Source organism: Megascapheus bottae, chromosome 23, assembly GCF_031878675.1.
Source record: "Megascapheus bottae isolate mThoBot1 chromosome 23, mThoBot2.hap1, whole genome shotgun sequence".
NCBI lineage: Eukaryota > Metazoa > Chordata > Mammalia > Rodentia > Geomyidae > Megascapheus > Megascapheus bottae.
In genome coordinates, this window is record NC_143531.1 from 10,242,783 (window position 1) to 10,268,215 (window position 25,433).

General features: G+C 38.7%; 1 long non-coding RNA gene across 1 annotated transcript in view; it reads left to right on the forward strand.

The window, feature by feature from the left end:
• The window catches only part of LOC150047298 (uncharacterized), a 32,502-nt gene extending 12,353 nt beyond the window's left edge, over window positions 1–20,149 (forward strand). Inside the window, exons 2-3 of the long non-coding RNA XR_016539385.1 lie at window positions 18,925–18,996; window positions 20,048–20,149. This is a non-coding gene — a long non-coding RNA (uncharacterized LOC150047298). The remainder of the gene's footprint in view (window positions 1–18,924; window positions 18,997–20,047) is intronic.
• Window positions 20,150–25,433: the final 5,284 nt, after the last annotated feature.

Consider the following 25,433-nt stretch of genomic DNA (forward strand, 5'->3'; position numbering starts at 1 on the left):
ACTAACAAAGACACCATCAAATTTTTAACATAAACTATATTTGTTTTCTAATAGATTGGATTTTTTTTTTGCTTTTCTTGTTGGTTTGTGCCAAGAGTAGGCCTTGGCACTGTCGTATAGCTTTCTCACTCAAGGCACTCTACCACTTGAGCTACAGCTCCACTGTTTGGTGGTTGAGACTAGAGTCACAGGGACTTTTCCTGCTCAAGCTGGCTTCCATTCACAAGCTTCAGATCTCAGCCTTCTGAGTAGCTAGGATTAAAGGCGTGAATCACTGGCATCTAAGATGTTCCCCCCACCCTTGGGCCATTTGTTATTTGTTATTTTTAGAAGCTGAGTTAGTTTGTTTATCTACACACTTCAACTGTGGCCCAACTTTGAAATGCCTGGCCAGAACCTGACCTCATTTTTGAGAGAAGGCCATTATTTTGTAAGATTTCCGGAATTGTGAAAGGGAAATCTTCACACTGGTGGGGTAGGAGTACCAAATGAAGAATGTGTCCAGGGAGGGAACTGACCATGACAGAGCAGAGAACTTGCTGGGACAAGCTTGCCTTCTGAGTCACAGGTGTTGTCATTTTGATTTGTCTTTTAAAAGCCAAGTTGTTTCTTACATGAACAATTATTGGACACTTGCTCTTTTCCATGAAAAGGGAGTGAAATAGTGTCATTTTATATATAGCGGTGTATTTGTATCATTTCTCATAAACAGGGATTGGTCAAAATATAGCTATATCTATGTGTACATATATTATATATGTTTATGCATTTATAATTGCCCTCATCTGTAATACCTTTATAAAAAAAAGTTCTCCACAAGTGATGATGATTCACATATGTGAACTATAAACACACACAAAGGGGAGCCTGCTCCTATTTACACTCTGATTCTTACACAGAAAATCAAAGCCATTTAGGTTAACTTGTTATATCTTAGCTATTTTGTGTGTGCATGTACATGTCCATGTGTCAGTGCTGCAGCTTGAACTAGGTGCTCGGACACTACCCCTGAGCTTCTGTGCTCAATTCCAGAGCTCTACCACTAGAACCCCAGCTCCACTTTGGGCTTTTTTTTATTTTTGTATGGTTATTTGGAGATAAGAGTCTCCCAAGCTTTCCTGCCTAAGCTACTTTTGAGCCATGATCCTCAGATCTCCCTGCCATGAGTAGCTAGCATTACAGGTATGAGCCACTGGCACCCAGCCCTTAACCTGCATTTTAAAAAAGCATTGTTCTATTCAATGTAAAATTTTAGGAGTGAAGAGAATGTAACTAACTCATAATAATCCGCTGCTTTGCTGGGGATTTTCCCTTGCATATCTCAGCATAGATGGAAAACCATGAATTCTGGGCTCCTTTGCCAGTTGAGATGATGAACGGAGAGGGGATTTTAACAGTCCCCTCAGAGATTGGTTCTGACTTCAGATGACATTTCTTGACATTTTTTTACCTTTGCCTTTGAGATACAAAATGACAGCCTTGATTTAAATGTTAGAGCCAAGTTGGAGGCGTAATTCAGGAGAGGTCAATATTCTTTGATTTTTTTTTAAACAGTTGATGAAATGTCGAGAATGCCAGCACCAAAATTTCTTTTTAGGAATTTAAACTTTTGATGCTGATGAGTCTCTGACATAGTTTTACAGCAAGTAGCAGTTTATAGTTTTTCAGCCCTGGTTCTACTCTCTATTTTATCTTACTGAGCTATTTGTTGAGAAGGAAAGCATTGTAAACATTGTGAATCATGAGCAGTTTTAACTCATGTTTGGAAAATGAGAAATTATTTTGTTTCTATTAGCAAAGCAATAACATGTCCATCATGTGACAGACTGCCCCGGCAACATTTTAACCATTTCCAATGATTTTAAAAAGTATTTTCTGGAATATTATGCCTTATCTGTTTAAAGAATTTACCATCTAAATTGAGGCACTTGTGGCTTAGGTCTGATAATTCTTCAGGAGGCTAAGATATAAGAATCATAATCCAAAGTCATCTTGGTCAGACAAATCCAAGATTCTTATCTCCAGTTAACCACGAAAAAGCCAGAAGTGAAAGTATGGCTCAAGTGGTAGAGTGCCAACCATGCGTATAAAAACTGAGTAAGAGTTCAAGGCCCTGAGTTCAAGCCCTAGTACTGGCACAAAGACAGAAAATTTTGTGATCACTAAATAAGCTTGTACTTGGGTGATAGTAGCTCAGGCCTATAATCCTAGCAACTCAAGATCCTGAAATCTGAACATTGAGGTTTGAAGACAGCCTGGCCATAGAAATCCCTGACATTTTTATCTGGTAATTGGTGCTTAATTAGCATCAGCAAGCTGGAAGTACAGCTACAGTTCAACTGGTAGAGTAATAGCTTTGAACACAAAAGTGCAAAGACAGAGTCCTGGCCTGCAGCTCAAGCCCCAGAACTGGCACACAATAATCTTTTAACAACCACTCATGCTTTCTTTGGCAAATAGATAATGACTGTGCTTATATTTGGAGCTCCACTCCATGGCACATTCTGTTTGGCATTTTTATTTTTACATGAAAATATATTTACTCCCATTTTGATTAATAGATTCGTTTGGGGTTGAAAAGGTGAATATATGAAAGGATCTTCAATGTCAGGAAACTAGAATCGATACAAAGCTATCCCCCCCCCCTTCTTTTTCTTTTCCTTCTCTTCCTTACCCTTCCTATCAGCCTCCCTCCCTTCCTTCCTTCCTTCCCTTCCTTTTCTGTTTTTTCCTTTCTTTTTCCTTCTTTTTCTTTTCAGGACTGCACAGTCTTGCACCTTTTCGTTTAGTAGTCATTCATAATTTTTCAGTAATACTGTGAAAGGAAATGGACTTTGAAGAGTTACAGGAAGAAAAAATATCTGGAAATCCATTAGGTATTTTGGATTTGTTCAGAAAGTTAATGTAAAGATTTATAACTTCACCCTTCATTTCACACTTGGAGGCAGAAAAGTCAAACAAAATCAACATGGAGAGCTTGCTATGTGGCTAGGCCAAGGGTGACAGCGAATGATGTAACTCTATACGGCTCTGTGATATTCCTTCCACTTTAGAGCTGTGGAGATCTAATAAAATGTGTCAGGAAAGAATGCAAAGTTTGAGTCCTGCTCTCTACCCAGAATTTTATATAGTAACTATTATAATAACCCAAGATATTTAGAATGTGTCAAATGAAATGACATGTGCCCACTGGTTGTAGTTTGAGAAACTGTCACAGTTTATATGGGATTTCTTTTCAGGGTAGAGATTAGTGCCTTGGGTTGTATTGGAGGAAAGAGAATACAAAATCTTTATTTTTCCTTGTTATTGGAATATTTGCACAATTTTGTGCAATCATCTTTCTTTACTGTGAATTACTGCAATCATTCTTAATGGAATAGTCTGAAGCTACAGATTAAGAGACCTGTGTACCAGATTCTGGAAGTAGCTAGGTACAATTTGGCATTGCTAAGTAAAGTATTAAAGTTTTAATTTTAAATAATGTATGTAACATTTGCCAGGTGCTAATGGCTCATCCCTATAATCCTACATACTCAAGAGAATGAGACCTGATGATCACAGTTCAAAGCCAGTCTAGGCAGGACAGTCTGTGATATGATTACCTCCAATTAAACACCAAAACTCCAGAAGTGAAGATGTGTCATTCAAGTGGTACAACAGTTGACTTGAGCAAAAAAAGGCTAGGGACAGCATCCAGGCCTTAAGTTTAAGCCCCAGGATTGGGCAAGGGAGGAAAGGACCCTCAAAGAAACACTTTGTCTTGAAAAATGGGAAGATCTGGTACCTTTGGGCCCACAGTTTTTTGAACTTTCAGTCTGGTAAAATTCAAATGGGATCCATTGCTTTAGATGAGGCTTGTATTCTGTATTTTATTGACCTTACCCTCAAACTGCTTCATTTATTTACTTGGGTTATTTTTCTCACTTTTTCTCACCTATTAAGATCATATTTATCTCATAATGATAGAAATATATCACTATATCATACAACAATTTAATGTTAAATCATTTGTTTCTCGGAAGAAGGCTGAGTATTGGCTTTAAAGATAACTTACATTCTATTTGGTTTAAATTTCATAGAATTCTTCTTACATTGGTAATTATCAAACTATTATCATGCCACAGGATTTTCTGGATTAATTTGCCAAATCTTTTCAGAAGATAAAAGTTAGTAGTGGTTCAAACTTTACAGTTTCCCAGAGGTCTTTTTTCTTTCTTTTTTCTTTTTTTTTTGGCTCATGGCAATCTGTCATTCTACCACTTGAGCCATAGCTCTATTTCTGATTTTCTTTGGTGCTTATTGGAAATAAAGAGTTTCACACACTTTGCTGCCCAGGCTGGCTCCAACTTTAGCAGTTTTATTTATCAAGATTAGTAATTCATACTAATTTTTAGATATAAATTACAACAGAATAGTTTTTCAACTTACTCTAGTTAAATGAGACCAACAGACTCTAGAGAATCATAGCACAGTACTCTCTCTCTCCCAGCAAGAAGCTGTTCATGAATGCAATGATGGCTTACATGCTGTAAGTGCTGGACTAGTAGATAGGGAATCATCTCACCAAGTACTTCCAAGAAGGTTAGGAATATACATAAAGTCTGAACAATGACCTTTCATGGACTACTGACCCTTCATAGATCATGAGAAGGAAAAAAGTGGTGGTAGACAAAGTGGATGTTGGTGTGAAGTTTCTTCCCCAGCACCACAAGGTCAGCTGACCCTGAAGATAAGAATCCCTACAGGTGCAGAGAAGCCACAAACCAGGGGAATCCAAGCTAGCAGAGACAGCTAACCTGCTTCAAATGGCACCAGAGAGGTTGAATAGGAATTTCCATGTGATTGGGAGGAGGAACAGATAAAAATTGCCCCGTGTGTTGGATTCTGAAGAAAAAAAAAAGACAAAAAGCACTATGAAGGTTTGGGGGCAATTGTGCTGGAAAGTTTGGAACAAGTTGATAAGTTATGATCAGAAATGGAAGACTAAGGAAACTATGAAAGAAGCAGTGAAAAACACAAAGTTGGGTGAAAAAAATATTCTAATTCACTGTTTGGCACAACAATGAACAATGTTTAATCATTATAATGTAAGAAATGCCAATTAAAAGTAAGAAAAAATGTATAGGTATAAAAAGTCACCCAGTTATATAGTGTATACTAAAGGTTCAATAATATGCAAATGATGTTTAAAAGTGGTTTACATTGTTTAATTACACATGTTTCAGAATCAGAAACATCGGGACTTTAAATATATTATTTAAGAATTACCTCTTTAAGAAAACAAATACGGCCTTAAGTTTCAGTTATTCTAGACTCTTAACAACATACATGTATTAGTTAAGATAATCTGCCCTAGATACCTATATTATTTGCAGCTGAAGAGTATGGATATTTGAAATCATAAATTTAGTTGCATGGATTTTTGTTGGAGCCAAATAATTTCCTTTGTGATGCTGGTCAGCATTCTGCTAGAAACAGTTGTGTTTTTCTGCACATACATGTTTTCTGGTTGCGTAGGTGGATTAATAGAGACATCCCCTTTTATAAACATTCCTCACAAAATAGCCCTGTTAGAGCACCAATAAAAACCCAAGCTCATAAATTGTTTAGAATTGTCCTTTAGAGCTGTACTGACAGTCCTTAAGAGAATGCGCTAATTTGATCTGGTATTATCTGGCCTTCTTTTCTATTTCCTCCCTTGTTATAAAAATAAACCGAGGGAGGGAAATGGGGACCATGTCATGAGAAAGGGTATCAATGTTTGTGAAGTTACGCACCTTCTATCTGGTGACTATAATGTCACCCTTCTATTAATCACAATAAAAAATTATTTAAAAAAAATAAACAGAAACCTGATTTCTCTGAATGTCACAAATACAAAATTTGAAGTGTTGTTCTATATGATTTTACAAAGATGACATCCTATGAAGTAGATTATTTTTTCATTGATGTAAAACTATTGTGTATATATATATAATATATATACATATATATGTCTACCCAAAGTTTTTTTTTCTTATTATGATTTGGGGGTAAAATTGACATTGAAATGTAGCTTTTGTTAGACTTAAAAATCATTTATCAAGCCAGGAAGGGTTAATAAGTCTTGATAGTTGAATTTTAAAAAGAAAAACAGAGCCAGGTGAAGCCTGGCTTCTCCTGACAGGCCTCTCCCGCGTTGATCCTTTCTCCATTCTTTGTGTGTCTGCCCATGGGAGAGAGTATGTGTATGTGGGCTGTTTCTGGGGTTTGAACTCAGGGCCTGGGCACTGTACCTTAGTTTTTTTTCACTCAGGATTGGTGCTCTACCACTTGAGCTACAGCTCCACTTCTGGCTTTTTCGGTGCTTAATTGGAGTTTAGAGTCTTTCAGATGTTACTGCAGGGGAGCTGGTTTCAAATCGAAGTCCTCAGATCTCAGCCTCCTACATAATTGTGATTGTAGGTGTGAGCTTCTGGCATCTGCTTCCATTCTTGTCTTTTATTCAGTGAAGGCAGCCCTACCAAAAAGAAGTAGAAGGAAAGTCTTCCTTTAATTAACGTGAGCTATGAATAGATGTCAAATTGGATAAAGTTACTTCATAAAGATGCTGATGCTTGCAGGTCACCTGGAAAATACTTTTTTTTTAAACTTACTGAAATTTCTTTCAGGGTGCTTTCTCAATATGAATGTCCACAGTGTTCCACAGATCAAGAAACAAGGACAGACATACCATTGAGGGTTATAACCGTTTGTCCCAAGGCTACAGAATGACCAAGTGCTCTTTCCTTTGCACTTGGTAATTGTCAGTGTTCTCCATCACACAAGGAGAATGGCTGGCAGTGCCTTACATAAAACAAAGCAATTCAGTTTTGGTCATGACATGATAGCCATACATCCTGTAATTTTGTTAAGCCACATATGGGAATAATAAAAGTTGTAGCTGATGAGGTGGTAGAACTAGGGCCTTATCTAAGAATCCCAGATGCCACCTGGCTTTTAGAATGTAAAAGTTGTTCCTTGTAGTTACTGAAATTGGAGACTGATTCAAGAAAAAAATAGACCCATGAAAACACATTCACATTTTGTGAATTAGGCTATTGTGTTTAGAACTTTTATGACAGCCTGCATCCTCCTCCCTACACCACCCCCCCATATGTGCATTCACACATAACACTATCATTCACTGTTTTCTTTATTTACTAGCAAATAGACCAAACCACATTATTTCATATGTGCTAAATTGTAAAACCAACCAACTAATCCTTGAATTCATGAAATCATAAAAGCAGTATGTGTGTAAGGAGGTGTGTAAGAATTGGGAAATATAGCTCAGTTGCCTGTCAAGTACAAGGCCCTGAGATTAATCCTCAGCTCTGAAAAAAAAATAATTAAGTTGTTTTATATACAAGTTCATTTTGACTCCAGTGCTCTCTCACTGGAGTTATGCCTCAGTGAGAGCACAAAGCTCTGAGTTTAAGTACTGGTATAACAACCACCACAAAAATTAAAAGAACACTGTCCCCCTTTCCCCCCCAAAAAAAGCAAATCAGTAATAATTCAGAAATTATCAGCTGCTGATCTCTGACCCAAATCCTGCCCCCAAATATATTTTTGTTTGGACTATAAAATGTTTTATATTAAATTTGAATTGGCATTTAAAAGCTGAAACATTCATTTAAAAAGCAAAAGGATTTGTTTGGCTTTCATTTGCTTGTGAAGCAGGTGAAGATGGGTCATCCAGTCTGCTTTTTCCTATAACAAAAGTAGATAAGTAGTTATTATTTCCTGTCAGGCCTAGCTTTTGCCTTCTCTTCACCAAGTCTCTGCATTCCTTTGGGGTTGGGGGGGCGGTTATGGGGCTTGAACTCGGCCTGGGCACTGACCCTGAGCTCTTCAGCTCAAGACTACTACCCTACTCTTGAGCTAAGTCCCACTTCCCATTTTCTAGAGATTAATAGGAGTCTCGGGTCCTTTTGTGCCCAGGCTGGCTTTGAACCTTGATCCTCACATCCCAGCCTCCTGAGATTACAGGCGTGAGCCACCACACCTAGCTGCATTCCTTTTATGTTAAGCAGATTCTCTTCCTTTTTTTCTCTCCACCTTTCCTCTTTCTTCCCCTTCATTTTTCCTGCTCCCTCTCCTTCTTTTCCCTTTTCTTTCCCACTCTCCCCTTCCCCCTCCCCTCCCCTCCCCTCCCCTCCTCTTTTCTCCTCTCACTTTTGAAGCATTTGATAACTGCAAGGACTCCTGTTGATTTTGGACTACACATTATTTCTCAGGTGAACAGAAATTACAGGGTTAACCATCCACAGTGAGACTGTGCAGCATGGAATGAACACCAGCATTTTGTTGTTTGGGGGTGCTCTACCACTTGAACTACAAGCATATTTTTAGCTTTTGGGGTGTTTAATTGGAGATGAGCATGTTACAGACATTCCTGCCCAGTCTGTCTCTGAAATATGGTTCTCATATCTCAGTCTCTTACAGGGCTGGGATTATAGGCATGGGTCACTGGGACCTGTTTGTTAGTTTACAGCAGCAAATTTGTGTAGATCCGCTTCCAGCCATCTATGTATTCTACTGGGATAGAAAAGAGGCTACCAGCCAGAGGCCATGCCCAAAGAATATTAGAGCAGATTCAGTCTAATATCCTACAAACAAGTTTAACAAGTACCCAGTGACCCTGAATACTAAATTTAGTTTCTGAGGAGCAGTAGGACATTTTTGGCTTTTTCTCTCTGCATAAAAAAAGTCCAAAAAAAAAAATAGAAGGTTCCTCATAGACTACTGGACACATGCCTATTTTCCTTCAGTATCAGGTGCCCTGCCAGCTAATGAATCCTTTATTTGCTTGGCACTGTTCTTTCCTGGTCCTGTTTTGCTTCCTGTGTTGGATCCAGACTGCTTCCTTTGCGGATGGTTGAGGTACAGCCAAGGTGGGGTGGGTCCTTCTCAGGATAATCCCAACTGGAAAGCTCCGTACATGGTATAGAAATAGGGACAAATACTCTAATTCATCCACTTAAGGTTTTGTGCTATCTTGAAGAGACGATGTCTTCTGAATTAAAATTACTACTCTGTAATTCACAAACTTACATTCCTAATGTCCATTGCATGGATTGCCAAGTTAATGTTTACTTTTGCATAGTTTTGTTTTTAATGACAAGATACATTCCTATGCAGCATTTGGTAGTCACATTGATATTCTAAAGAAGTCTTAGAGATGTTTAAATTTCATAATAGAACAAAGTTGGTTTTGTGTGTGTGTGTGTGTGTGTGTGTGTGTGTGTGTGTGTGTGTGTGTGTGTGTGTGTGTTTGGCCAGTCCTGGACTTGGGCTCAGGGCTTGAGCACTGTCCTTGGACTTTGTCAAGGCTAGCACTCTACCACTGAGCCTCAGCACCACTTCGGCTTTTTGCTATGTATGTGGGGTACCGAGGAATCGAACCCGGGTCTTCGTACATGCTAGGCAAGCGCTGTACCACCAAACTCCCGGCCCCAAAGAACAAAGTTTTTGCATGTATGATTTATTTGGATTTACTTGCAGAACATGCTTTAAATTGAAGTAAATAATTAAAATATCTACACCAGATAACAATTGTTAAAGCCAGTCTTAATTGATTTCCTTATGAATGGGGCAATACCATTCTTTCTGATGGAAGCATAGAACTCCATTGTATATATATATATATATATACCTATATATATATATATATATACCTATATATATATACCTATATATATATACCTATATATATACCTATATATATATATCACATTTTGTTGATCCATTCAATTACTTAGGGGGCATCTGTGTGGTTTCCCTATCTTCGCTCTGGTAAACAGTGCTGCAATGAATATGGTTGTGCTGTAGCTTTAATGTAGCCTTGTTTGCAATCATTTGCCTAGCAGTGGAATTGCTGGATCATAGGGAAGCACTTTGTTTAGTCTTGAGGAACCTCCATACTGCTTTTAAGAATGTTTGAACAAGTTTACACTCCCACCAGCAGTGTAGTAGCCTTCCCTTCTGGCCACATCCTGGCCAGCATCTGTTGCTATTAGATTTCTTGATAACAGCCATTCTAACTGGGGTAAAGTGGAATCTCAGTGTTTTTGTAAAAATCCAAATTTTAAACATTAATTTTGGGGAGTGTCTTTCCTGAGGCTTGAACTTGAACTCAAGAGCCTATGCACTGTTCCTAAGAACTTCTTAAAAATTTTTTTGGTTATTTAGCTCAAGGCCACTTGAGTCACAACTCTATTTCAGGCTTCTTTTTCTTGGTAGTTGATTGAAGGTGAGTCCCCCTGCCTTTCTTGACCAGACTAGCTTCAAATCTTCAGATCAATCCATCAATCTTCAGATCTTGCCTTAGAGGATAACCAACAGATGTTCTCAATATGCTATGTTATTTCTTTTCTCTTTTTTTTCCTTATGGTTAATCTCATGTGGTTACTGTATCTGACTTTGTTGTTACCTGGTGCATTGTATGTACATTTATTTGTTTATTTGAAATAGGGAAGAGGGAAAATAAGATAATTGGGAAGGGTGAGAGGAGGGAAAGGGGGACAAAAACATAAGAAAGGGGCATCAATGTTCAAGAAGTAATGTACTCACTACCTGATAAATGTAACTGTAACCCCTCTATACATTACCCCAACAATAAAAGTTAAAAAGAAATCCCTCTCATACTCTTGGGGAGGGGGCAGGGAAATATCCAACAGAAAGATAAGCTGCAAGTATGGCTCAAATGCCAGATGACAATCTCAAAAGCCTGAGTTCAAATCCCAGTTTTGCCAAAAGAATAATTATTTTAAATTAAAATTTTAATGTTTTAATTTAAAATTTTAACTTAATATTTATGTAAAATGTTTTTCGTGTGTATATGTATATGTATGTATGTGTATGTATATGTGTATGTGTGTGTGTATCCATTCTTCAAACTATGATCCTCAGATCTCAGCCTCCTGAGTAGCTGGGACTACAGGCATGAGCCACTGGTTTGAAGCCAGCCCTGGTTTTAAAAAAAAAAAAAAAAAAGTCTGTGAGACTCTTAACCACCAGAAAAATGGGAAGTGGAGCTGTGGCTCAAAGTGGTAGAGCACTATGGAGCAGAATAGCTTGGCACAGTTCCCAGGCCCTGAATTCAAGCCCCACAGACCGACAAAAATAAATGAAGGGACAGAAAGAAGTGAGATCTCAGCCACATCTAAGCTTGTTTATTCAAGTCTTGCTGCTTTTTTTAGTCATATTCATTTGGGAAAGATCTTAACAACCCATGGAATCTTTTAAATAATACCTAAGTAGAACTTTTTTGCCCCACAAGTGTAGTTTTCAGCTGCATTTTTTTGTTTGATTTTGTTTTTTGTTGTTTTTACACTTGGCATTTGCCAGTGCTGGAATTTCTGTCTTTCTTATGCTTATTCACAGTAATTTTATAGTTTGGCATTAGTTAGCAGTTTAGTGCTACAACATTTAATGCCATTTCTAAAAAAATAGTTTTCTTTCTTCAAATCTATAGAAGTCACAGTTATCACTTGGATATAAAAGGATAATTACTGCAGTGACTACATTAAAGTTTATGATAGAACACAATAGAATGGGGTTTTTAATACTTCTTATGAAAATATAATTATCAATTTTAAGCCAGTTGAAAATTAGTCAACAACAACTAAAGGTGGATTTTTATACAGTTAATACTTGAAGGCTACCTGCCAGTGACACCTGTAATCCTTACCTACTTAGGATGCTAAAAGCTGAGGGATCACTCTTTGAAGCCAACCTGGGCAAGAAAGTCCATGAGGCCTTTTATCTCCAATTAACCACAAAAAGCTGGAAATGGAACTGTGGCTCAAAGTGGTACCTACTTTCCTTACTCAGCTCTTAACAGTTCTTGCTGTTTACTGCCTTATTCCTTTACCTAAATATTTTTACATTCTATAATAATAACATTTCCCCATCTGGTCTCTCTTAGCTAGAAATCATTCCATCAGCTTCTAGGAATATTTATCTTTATGTGCACATATGTCTGCTATGCTGGTTATGTTGTCATGTGTGATGTATTTTGGGCATACACAATCACACTTGTACACAGTATGGATAACCTTGGCCTATTTTCATTTTTCAACATGATACATATCTTTTATTCAATATGATCGGCTATTGAGATCCCTGGTCCTCTATAAACAAAAGAACTTTTCCTGCATAGATGATGTTATTCTTTTTTTGGTGGGGAGGGGTGCACCAGTTCTGGCTTGAACTCAGGGCCTGAGCACTATTCTTTGGCTTTCTCAAAGCCAGAGATTTACCACTTGAACCACAGCACCACTTCTGGCTTTTTCGATGTATGTGGTACTGATGAATCGATCCTAGGTCTTCGTGCATGCTAGGTAAGTATTCTACCACTAGGCCAAACTCCCGGCCCAACAATGTTGTTCTTGATTGAATACCCTTTGTCAGTGACAATGGCCATCATTGGCCTGTTCTTTCCACAAATCGTGTGTGTGTGTGTGTGTGTGTGTGTGTGTGTGTGTGTGTGTCCTGATTGTGGGGCTTGAACTCAGGGCCTGGGCACTGTCCCTGAGCTGCTTTTTGTTCAAGGCTAGCCCTCTACCACATGAGCCCATAACTCTACTTCTGGCATTTTGGGTATTTTTAGTGGAAATAAGAATCTCACAGAAGGCCAGGAGTGTGACCTAGTGCTAGAGTGCTTGCCTAGAGTGCATGAAGCCCTGGGTTCGATTTCTGGGTACCACATACACAGAAAAAACCAGAAGTGGTGCTGTGGCTCAAATGATAGAGTGCTAGCTTTGAGAAAGCCCAAGAACAGTGCCAAGCCCCTGAGTTCATGCCCCAGGACTGGCAAAAAAAAAGTCTCACAGACTTTTCTTCCCTGTAGCTGGCTTTAAACCGTGATCCTCAGACCTCAGCCTCCTGAGTAGTTAGGATCATAGGTGAAAGCCACCAGCACCAGACTATAGATGATTTTAAATACATTTTGTAGTATGGTTAAGGATGTAATGGGTGCATCTGTGACTGTTATTTTGAGTCACTTGCCTATATAGATTTCTTTGAGGAGAGTTTGAATTCCTCCTACTTTTATAGGCTTGCCATGTGAATTCTTCCTCTGCTCATCCCTTAAGCCCAATACTTTCCTAGGGTCTTGGTCTTGGGTCTGTCCTCTCCCCACTGTTTTTGGATAACTTCAGATAACCACATAACTCTTGATTGTCACCTTAACTTGACTTTTAAATGCATATCAGCTATTGCTCCCTGAAAGAACTCAAGATTCAGCAAATCCCTGTCCAGATCCATCATTTGCAGCATCACCAGCTTCTTTTCTCCTGTCTACCATTCCCTCTACAAGCCTTCCATTCTTCTAGCTGTAGATCTAGGGCCAGTCTCCACTCCTCATTTTCCATCATATTTTTAGCCAAAAGCACAAATGTACCTTTTAGCCTTACAAATTCTGTTATGATAGCCCTTCAAGCAACTGGCTTTCCATAGCCCTGGTTTTAGGATACAATGGCACAATTAAACCATTGTGGCTTCTTCCTAATGTCTGCATGGGCTTTACTCTTGCTGGACCAGCCTCTAGCACCAGGTGAATGGCTTAGGAAATCCTCCCTGGCTCTTCAGACCCCATGTGGGGTACATTTTCTTGACTTCATAGACTCTGTCTTTCATCACCATGCAAAAGCTTACTACTGCACATGGCTGCAGCTTGCTTATCATCTCCCATTTCTCTTCTGGATTTTGAACTGTGTGGGCTTAGAACCCTATTCACTATTCATTCCCCAGAGTGTACGTTCAAATACTTCCTAAATCTTGTTGAATGTTAGACAATTCTTAAGCTTTCTAATACTTAAACTATACAAGTCAAAAAGAAAGGATCACAAATCTATCAATTGCATAATGAAAAAAATCTGGAATTAGAAGCTCAGGATTATATTTCTGGCTCTTTCGTTGCCTTATTGAATATTTTTAACAAAACACAAAATTTTCTGACTGTAATGTAATCACATAATCATCACCACTGGCAGTGCAATAAAAAATAATCACAATTTGAATATATGGCCTCTGAATAGTGGGAGGCATCTTTGTGAATTATTTGTGCAAGACTCCTTTGAGGCTGCATGCTAGTGGCTCACACATGTAATCCTGGCTACTCAGGAGGTTAAGATGCGAGGATGAAGATGTGAAGCCAGCCTAGGCAGGAAAGAAGGTAAGGTTCTTATCTCCTTCCACCCCTCCCCCACTGCCACACAAAAAGATAAAGCTAGAAGTGAATCTGTGGCTGAAGTGGTAGCAGGAGCCCAGAGACATTGTCCATACCTTGAGTTCAAGGCCCAGGACTGATACAAACTGAAATATCCTTTTAATGTACAATTAGATCATTTCTTCTAGAGGATGGGGGTTTTATCCCACCTGTGATACTGTAGAAACACCAATCCTATTCAGGCTATATCAGTAAAATTCATAGATCCCCCTTCAGTCTTTATGTTCTCAGGCAGAACCTGGATGGTATAAGGTAGTCTATAGTATACACTTTCGTGTCTATGTCTCATAAATTCAAGTCATGTGTGCTGGTGACTCACACGTGTGATCCTAGCTATTTAGGAGGCCAAAATCCAAGGATCATGGTTTGAAACCTGCTCAGGCAGGTTTGGATCTTAATCTCCAGTTAATCAACAGACAAAAACAGAAGGGATTTTTGGAGCAAAGTAGTAGAGCACTAGCCTTGAGTGAAAAAAGCTCAGGGACAGCACCCAGGTCCTGAGTTCAAGCCCTATGACTGACCAACAAAAAAAAGAATTCAAAATATTTTAGGGGGAAAACATGTACAAATTATTTCAGTATTTCAGCTTATTCCTAGATTGTTCCATCTTGATATTCTGAAGACAGTCTTTACTCCTTCCCCCGACCCTCCATATCTACTCAAACCATCTGTGTACCAGGTAAAATTTCTGAGATGTAAAACCAACTGAAATATGTCTGAATCATTTATTCAGAAAGGACTATAATGATAATGGGGGGAAGGGTAATGGCATTGTTAATAGAAGAGTTCATTTCTGTGTGAATTCCTGAGGATACCTAGACATTTTGGCCATGAACTTACAGTAAGGATTTGGTACCAGCACTTTGCAAACTCCTGTAAGTAGCATAAGATGTCTGCCAGTAATCTGGGGTAGCTACTCTGAGATGAGGTTCACTACTATTGCATAATGGGAAAAGAGTGCTAATATTATGCAACTTGCATTTTGCCCCCAAATTCATCAGCGTTAGCTTTATATAAAAATACTGAAAGAGGCTCGGAGTTTGGCCTAGTGGTAGAGTGCTTGCCTAGCATGCACGAAGACCCAGGTTCGATTCCTCCATACTACATACATAGAAAAAAGCCAAAAGTGGTGCTGAGGCTCAAGTGGTAGAGTTCTAGCCTTGAGAAAATCCAAGGAGAGTGCTCAGGCCCTGAGCTCAATCCCAGGACTGGCAAAAAAATATTGAATGCAGGCACGGTGCCTCACGCCTGTAATCCTAACAACTGGAGAGGATGAGATCTGAGAGTCTTGATTCAAAGCCAGCCCAGGCTTTTGAACTCTGGCTTTGAACCAAGAGCCCATGAGTCTCTTATCTCCAATTAACCACCAAAAGGCTGGAAGTGGAGCTGTGGCTTCAGTGGTAGAATGCCAGCCTTGAACAAAAACAAAACAAAACAAAAAACTAAAAGACAATGCCCAGGCCTAGTTAAAACATCAGAAAAAAATGAATTAAAATTACTGACCATTAACTAATATTGACTTCTTAGGAAATATTTCCTTTAACTGTCCCCAGGACACTGGCTTATACCATAGGGTTAGTTTTATGCAAGTCTGAAAAGTACATGCTCTTAAGTTTTGCTGCTCAGAGAAGAATGCTTCCACATGTCTTATTTTTATTTTGCTATATGTAAACTCCTAAATCCCTTAGGAAATCTTTGCTCTAATCCTTAACAAGGTAGCTATTTTCATGGTGAATGTCATTCAAAAATACAAGATCAACTTCCCCAAATAAAGATTTCCTGTTTGAGAAAAAGAATCTGTCTAGGTGAGAATTACCTGTGCACTCTCCCTTTTCAATTAAAGTAGAACCCCAAATCAAGTGAAAAGCTTTGTTGGGGAAGGAGGGGGATAAATTGAAAATCACATAGCAAGCTGATAGACACACTAAATCTATATACAAGGAGTGTCTTATTTTATTTATGCATTCAAATTTCAAAACATTTGAAAGGCCTACCATGTGTGCTGTTAAAAAGACTTTTAGAATTATTTTGTTAGATAATTCTGTTTCCAGTGACATGATGATTTATCGCCACTAATCAAGATTCTGATCCACATAGACTCCTTGTTTGTATCTGTTTTAGTTCTTTGTTACATAAATATGAGGTTTATATATAAAATTCGGACTGTGTAATATCGGGCTAATGAGTCACAGATGGAAAGAGGTTGGCACATTACCATCTAATAACATTTTAAACTCATATTCCATAGTAAAACAAAAGCAAATTGTACACATCTGTTTTCCAACTTTTAGCAGTTCTGAGTTTGTGCAGAGTCTGTGTTTAAAGGACTTTGTACTTAGCAAGAAGAAAAAGGGAACACAGGTCACCTCAAAACTAGCCAGCTACATCATAGCTTTATCATAGAAGTTTGACAAAAAGGGAACAAGATTTCCTCTGCTTGGCTTCCTGAGAAATCACTGCACTAAAAAGAAGACTCAAAGCTCTGGAGGGCTAAGAAATACCTTTATATTATGAATCTAACTTGATTGCTTTTCTTAAAAAGAAAAACATATCCCAAATATAGGGGGAAAGAAAAAGAAGAAAAAAATCCTCCCAAACTAATAAATTTTAAATCTTAGAAAGAGTGTGACCTTTCCTAAAAATATCCTCCAAATAGAATCACATGGGAAAAAGAGAAAAGGAGGAAGAGAGCCCAAAGAAACTTGCGTCCATGTATTGCTGTGGTTGTTTGTGTAATAAACATGTTCTGTGTGTGTGATATTTTTAATTATAATAGAAGGCATCACTGTCACATGTTGCTAAAAAAAGAACTGAAGCCAAGGCAGACTTCTCCCATTGATAACTCCGACGAGAGGAAATTATTGAAAGACAAATCTCCAAATATGTCTCCTTGGTTAAGTAATTCCAAACCACTTTCCTGCTCTAAGGGGTTGTGTGAACTGTCAAGTTCTTTTGGAAAAGTTACGTGACAGAAGTGCTTACTGCAGAGTGTGACCATGAAATACGCATGTTATAAAAGACAGATTTCTGCCCTGCAGCTCAGCAAGCACTCCTGAAACAGATCTGAGAGACATCCCATGATTAGAGAGAGAAACTTTGGTTATGTGTGTGGTAAGATTTTTTTTGTGAGGCAAACTATGTTTGTTCCAAGGAATACTCTGATCTGACTGAAAAATTCTCTTCCCATTTTTTTTGTCTAAAGGCAAATTAACATGTGTATTATGTGTCCTGAGCTGCAAAACAAAATATCAATAGAAAGAAATTGGTGGTTTTGTATCAGCATATTTCATTATCTCCTATTTGTAATAACCTTACAGAATCATTGTTATACCTGTGTGTGTGTGTGTGTGCGTGCACACGTGTATGTGTGCACATTTGCATAGACCTCCCCCAGCTGACCTGTCATCAATATCAGTTAAGATGAACTGCCAGTTGTGCCAGGCAATGGCTGGCTCCCAGAAGTCCTCCTGGGTTTGATTTTGTGTTAGGGTGTGCTCACACCAGGAAAGGGAGCCATTTGGTGGTAGGTGCTTGTCTTTGTTCGTCTACCAGTGACATGTCTGTGTGACGTTTTGTGTCGTGTTGTTTTGGTGCTGTGCTATGCCCATAGGGCCCCCCAGGCTTCCCCACAGTGGCTGCCCTGCACAGCAACCAGATCATCACAGTCAAGGTTTGTGGTCGACGCTTATGCCCTGCTCAGTCAGAGCTGCAGTCAGCATAAGAGTGTGCAAGAACTGAGAGCCATTCTATTGGCTTGCCCAGCCACTTGAGTGCCCTTGTCATAAAGCCAGCCAGCTGTAGTGGGGGACCTGGACCCTACCTGCACTGCTTAGATCAGGGGTGCTTTAGGAGGATGCATCCTGACCATGCTTCAAGGAACTTGAGGCCAGACAGGTGTTGGACCTGGGCACGTCTGCCTATCCTGTGCCACACATTTGTGGTTTGATTTGCATGTATTTTAATGCTCCGTGATCCTTTGCCAACCAATTAAGTCATTCTGAGTGTTCTGGGCATCTATAAAATGGCAATCAGGTTCATGCAACGTTATGCTGGTTGACAAGTCTGACAGAAATGGAACTTGTACCTTTGTCTATAGACCTTCTGCTCACAGTGCAGCTCAACTTCTGGGAACAAAGTAGGCTAAAAAAGAATTATACACAAATATGCATATTCAGTGTCATTGGCAAGATGAAGGTGTATTGAAATGATTCGTTTTCATCTAAAAATCTGATCTGGCCAGGCTCGCTCTTGAGGCTGAGATCTGAAGACTGCGGTTCAAAGCCAGTCAGGGCAGGAATTTGTGAGATTCTGATCTTTGGTTAACCACTGTGTCGCTAGAAGTGGTGCTGAGGCTCAAGTGGTAGAGTGCCAGCTTTGAGCAAAAGAAGCTCAGGGAGAGTGCCCACACCATGAGTTCAAGCCACAGGACCCCCCCCCACACACACACACAAAAACTAATCTGATCTCACCATGGCATTTCAGGGTAGTCTTTCTTTCTAGAAGAGGCAGAAGGTCTGGTATTAGACATAAGTGTAAGTTCCATTTTATTTAATGATCATTATAAACTAATGCATATATCTTTATTTCTTTCTTGGGGCCTTCTGATGTCTTATTCTTCAACTCTCTCATCTCTGAACTTCAACCTTTGACCTCACCTGACTGATCAGATGGTGTTTCCTAAAATCAATCATGGGTTTCTCTCTGCTGATCAGCAGCTCATTAAACGCCGCCTGATTAAGGTAGTGCTTGCTTCTTGCTGGATTCTGGTTTCCTCTTTACATTATGCTTTACAGTATGCTCTGCATACTGTTGCTTTGCCAAGTAGCTCCTTGGGTGGGGCATGGGTTGTGGTGGGTGGGTTTTGATTTGCCGATATCCTAGTGAGATGCTTTTGACCTGTATATGAAAGTACAAAAGGCTGGGCACAATGGTTCATGCTTGCAATCCCAGCTATTGGGGAGCTAGAAATAGGAGGATCACAGTTTAACAGTGAGAGTGGAGTGAGGGTGAAAAATTCAAGAGCATGGGCGTGATGGTGCCAACCTGTGATGCCACCTGTAGGTGAGGTGTTGATAGGATAATCCCACCCTGAAATCAGCTCAGGCAAAAAGCCTAAGACTCTATCTGCAAAACAATGAAAGCTAAAAGGTCTGGAGGCAGGGCTCAAATGATAATCTGCCCAGTCCTCATAAAGCTCCGAGTTCAAAGTCTAGTCATGCCACACCCACAAAAAAGTACCAAAGTAAAAAGGTACAGAAACACTATGTTTTTGTTAATTAAAGCAATTGAAAACTGGAATCAGTTGCAGGATCTAAGTCCTAAACTGTTCGGGAACTTTTAACGCTTTGCTAATTTATAAATTGTTAGGCAGCACGCCAGGAACTTCATAGGCTGGATTTTATAGACTCTGAAAACGAAATATATCTGTCAAACTGTAAATGCAGCCATCCATTGAACAAGGTGAATGTAACTGATACAGCTTTGGCACAGACAAAGTTAAACAGAAGTTTTCTAACAGCTCTGAATACAGTGGTAACATACCCTCTGCCAGAGCTCAGATGCTGGGTCCTGAGCTGCTTTGATTTTAACAGCATCTCCTCAGCTCAGTCATCATGAATATTTATTTGCTCCCTGCTGGCAGGTAAATTGCCAACAGGCTACAAGTTTCTGGTCGCTCTGGTTCTTTTCCTAGTGTAAATGTAGATTAGATAACATGAACTGCAAGTGCTGAAAAGAAGACCTGAGTGTTGATCAGCCACGGTTATTGACGATCTTTCTTCTCCTTTCCAGGGTGATCAAGGACAAGCAGGGCCTCCGGGGCCCCCAGGTCCTCCAGGGCCAAGAGGGCCACCTGGGGACACAGGGAAAGATGGCCCCCGAGGCATGCCAGGAGTGCCTGTGAGTTGCTTTCTGGATCAGTGTTTGCACTGGTCTTCTATCATAGTCAAGTGTCAGGGGGCTGTGATGCAGGGGGACAGGTGGCAGTGGAGCCCTGCACACTGGAGACATGGAGGCAGCAGCTAAATGGGTTCAGGTAAGGCTTGGGAAGTGCCCAGTAGAGCCCTGCAGCCTCCCAGATGCCCCGCTACGCAGGTATGTGTGTAACGTGAAGAATGAAGGGGGAGCTGGATACCATTTTCTAAAGGGTCCATAGCAAACACAAAGCCACATACTTTTTATGGGTAGTAAAATTTCTAATATGTAATTGTTGGCAAATAACGTGACTCAGAATAAGCAGATAAAAATCTGTTGGCTTTGCTCTGATTTTAGTGCTTGTTCGTTAATGACTTTGATATCATTTGTCCTTTTCACGAGGGACTTAGTAGGAAAAATTGAAAAGTGACCTCAATTCTTCATGTTAAGAATTAATAACAGAAATATAGAATAGGGAGAATGATGAAAGTGGTGGCATTGAATGTATTGACTTGAAATTACCTGCAGATAATAAAAAACAAGTAAGGAAAGAAGTAATAGAACATTAGATAAATTGTGCTGTTTGTTAGTAGTAACAGCAATGTAAAGAGCATATGGACAGGAATTATAAATACTTTAAAAGTACTCCTTTGTACAATTACTTTTTTTTTCAAAAACATAGAATACATTTACCACAAGTAGCTCCTCCCTATAATCCTACCTATTCAGGAGGCTAAGATCTGAGGATCTGAGGAAATGATAGTAGTGATGTGATATGAGAAAATTTTGCTAGCAATTTTAATAAATGTTATCTTGACAACTAGTGCTTCAGGAGACAAAAAAGCATAATTCTTGTTCATCATGTCACTTACATCTTGCGGTAAAAGCAACTGCCCATGCCTTCCCTAAGAAAATTCTGTCTTTGTGAAAACATCACACCGTCATCTTCATGTCATCATAAATAGGTCATGACTTGATTTTAGTAAGTTCCACCATGTTTATAAAATTCTCTTGAAGGAGTATCACCCTTTTAATCATGATATGGTTACCTTCTTCTGATCTGAAAAATGTGCTTGTTATTTCATATTCCAGAAAGTAATGAGAAAAAAAACAACCTATTGATTGAAATTGTATATTACACTCACACATCACTAAAATTGTCACTCCTTTTTTCTTTTTTTAAGGGAGAACCAGGGAAGCCAGGAGAACAAGGCTTGATGGCAAGTATTTCACTTCATTTTTTTTTCCTGTGCTAAAGATGATAAAAATCCGGGTTATTTTTCTTATTAAAAGATTTTATTAACAATGATTTTTACATCATATTTCAAATGTCAAGTTTAACAAAACAAGTATTCAAGAATGGAATCTCTATATGCAATCACTGGCACATAAATTTAAGAACAAAATTAAAATTAAGCTGAGAGTTTGTATGTCATAGATATATATTGATCTATATAATATATCATTATGTCTATAAGATAGATCCCGTCATAGATTTATATGTCTGTGTAGTTATATTTATACTTCCAAGTTCATGTCCATGACCTTGAGTCAGGTTATTTTTTTAACTGCATTCAAGATTTTGTATGATAGCCAGGCATCATTAGCTACTCAGGAGGCTAAGATCTGGAAGATGGGGGTTCAAAACCAGCTTGCATAGAGGTCCTGGAGACTCCATCTCCAATTAACCAGCAAAAAAGCTAGGTTGAAGGTGGGGGTCAAGTGGTAGAGTGCCAGCTATGGGCACATAAGGTGAGTTCAAACTGTCACTTGGCTGTAGGTGAAGATTTGTGTAAAGGCTTGGAGTCCTTGACTTTGATCACAGTATAAGAATTTCTGGGCAAGTCACAATGGTAAAAATAAAAAACAAAGCAAGAAATAACTTGCTGGAGCTTTATTGAGTAAGTAAGCAAGCAGGCAGACAAGCAGACAAGCCGAAAGGTAGAAAGACACATGCTTCTAAACTGTGTACTCTCAAGGAAAGACATCAGAGATATTTATAGTGTCTGACTTCAAAGTTATGCAAAAGTAGGAGTGCTCTAATCATTCCTGGGGTTATGCTTTCTGAGTTTCTAAATGTTTTGGGCATTTCCAGGTAAGAAGGCATCCTATCATAACACAGATAACTTAAATCCTTGAGAAAAGGCAAGTGTCTAGTTGTCTGTCTTAGCCCAGGCACTAAAATCTCTGAGACTCTTTTCTCCAGTTAACCTCCAGAAAACCAGAAGTGGTGCTGTAGCTCAAGGAGTAGTGAGGTAGCCTTGAGTTCAGGGACAATATCCAGGCCCAGAGTTCAAGTCGTATGACTCACAAAGAAAGAAAGAAAGAAAAAAAGAAAGGAAGAAAGGAAGGAAGAAAAGAAAGAAAGAAAGGAAGAAAGGAAAGAAAGAAAGAAAGAAATAATAAAGGATGTTACTATGCAAACAGTAGCATAATCTCCATTTTCCTGTAATTCCTTGTTCTGAGTGTGAGGTTTAATTCAGGGTTGTAGGCATAGTAAGTACCTGCCATAGCACTAAGATATTCACAGTATCTAGTCTGATGTCATTCAATATTACATATTTGACCTGAATGAATTGTGTTATTTCAGTGTGCTTCAATTCCCCAATAAAACATTCTCAACTGCAGATAGTTATAAACATTTTCTTCTCTGTAGCATGTTCAGATTGTTTTGTGTTCTTTTTTTCTTTTTAGTGCAGCTAAGAAACTTAATTAGAATCACAGATGTTCCAAGAATATATTTACTGATCTTTTAAAGCACACTTAAAAATGACTTTAGAAATGACTCTCTGAAATAATGTAGAATTCCTAGTCAGTGAAAAAACATCTCTAAAATTGATTGTCATGTCCATCTCAGTGAATTTTCACCAAGTGAACATAAGTATACGTAAAACAGATCAGTAACTTGAACACTATCATGAACCTTCCTTTACCCCCCCCCCAATCTCCATACCCAAAGCTGCCACCGCTGACTGTGTCACCATGGATTAGCTTTGCCTGCATTTGAATTTTATATAATTGAAGCCTACAGTATGTACACACTCATGCCTGGCTTCTTTCATTCCACATTGTATTTGTGAAGTCAACCTCAGATTTAATAGCCTTCACAGCTGGTTTAAAAAAAATAGGAAGCACTTTACTTCCTCCGCTGACCGCCCCCCCACCTGCCTGTTAAAACAACATCAGTCAGAGTAGTAAATGAATGAATGAATGTCTGACCTTGAGAGAGTCACTTAACCTCTCAATTACTCATCTGTAAAGAAAGGATAATACCCTTTCTGCCTGCCTTACAAGGTTGCCAAAGACAAATGCAGTAAGTTAGTCAAAAGCACTTTAAAATATAAAATAAAGGCCTATAGTAGAATATTATTATTATTATCAGTTCTTCTCTCAAGTATATTACAGGTGAAGATAGATTGATATAACAAATGGATTTCTGTTTTGTGTGGATCAGATTTTCATAAATCAAAATGTTTTTCATGTGCTGAGATTTTTCAGTTTAAAGAAATCCTTCACAAAGTTTTTCTATAAAGGAATATAACACCCAAATTCCTTTTCCCAGAAAACTAGATTTTGATCATTTTTATTTGTAGAATATGAAATATTTCTCAGATATAAAGATCACTTTAAAAAGTCACTGTTTCTGCTTATTGAACTGAATAATACCTGTACATCTTCATCCATCTCAAAGAGGAGAGAAAATACTAGGGATACAATTGTAACTTTTATTTTTTTTATTTTTTGCCAGTCCTGGGCTTGAGCTCAGGGCCTGAGCACTGTCCTTGGACTTTCTCAAGGCTAGAGCTCTACCACTTGAGCCTCAGCACCACTTCCGGCTCTTTTTTATATGTATGTGGTACCAAGGAATTGAACCCGGGTCTTCGTGCATGCTAGGCAAGCACTTTAACCACTAGGCCAAACTCCCGGCCCACAATTGTAACTTTTAATACATATGGCTTAGGAATTTTCTTCCAAATACTTGTGTGTCCACATGCTTTAACTTGAAATCTGGCAGAGAAGAAAATATTCTGATTGAGGAGCTCTGGTCATGAAACTATAATAAATGATTGACTGCACTGTGATTCTTCTTTATTAATCCATAAAATATAAATATTGTGCCCTGCTGGATTATAAGCAGCAAATGAAAAGCACACATGAAGTATTTTATGAGCTATGAACAATCCCTAAGTTTGTAAGATTACTGTTAAATATCCAGTGAGATAGCTTAGCATATACAAAGGCAATCAAAGGTAAGGGTTTGGATCAATTGATTAAAATTAGGTTACATACATACACGTATATCGATTACAGATGTTAGTAGTTTGTGTTTGTCTTATTCATTGTTACTTTGTCAAATATCATCTGACATTATTATTTGCTCATCTACCAGTTAAAGCAGAGAGAGCATAACACACGGATCCTATCTTTTCTATGTTCTCTCAGATGCACTCACGGTTGTATTGAGCCCTGGCTTAGATGGGGCTCTTAGAAGCACAGAATTTTTTTTTATTTAAAATGTCTTTGACGATGAAATGAAGAACTAGAAACATCCTAAAATAAGCTCTTAGAAAACAGTGTATCAGGTAGAGAGTGAGTTTTGATAATCTGGGATCGAAGGTTCATGAGCAGCCAGGGTGATACAATGAGAAACGAAAACCCACAGTTCAGGCAGCCCTGCATTTATTGAATCCTGCTGTGTGTCTCATCTCAATGTGGCCTTTGGGTTTTGGGAGAAGTTGAGGATGAAATTTTAAAAGACAGAATCTTGAACTTAAATAAATCTGACTTCATCTAAATAAGAACAGACCTACTGTCTGATAAAACTAGACACAAAAAAATCAAACTAAGGGCTGACCATAACTGGAAGTGCTCAGATGTATTTTGGCACAAACCATCTCTGGCTCTTCAGAAATTTATATCATTGTTTTTACACACACACACATACACACGCACAGGTTTTTTGTGTGCTAGATCAGGACTTGAACTTAGAGTCTCACACTGTTATGAGAGTTTTTGTCTTTGTTTTTGGTTTGGTTCTTGCTCATGGCTGGTACTCTGCCACTAGAACTACACCCTAGTCTGGCGTTTTTGTTGGTTACTTGAAAATCAAATCTCAGGGAGTTTTCTGCTCAGGTTGGCTTTGAACCATTTTTGGATCTCAGCCTCTTGAATGACTAGGATTAAAGGCATGAACCACCAGCACCTGGCTTAAAATATTTTTGAAGATTTTTTAAAAGTGTTTTTGAAGATATCTTCAGATACT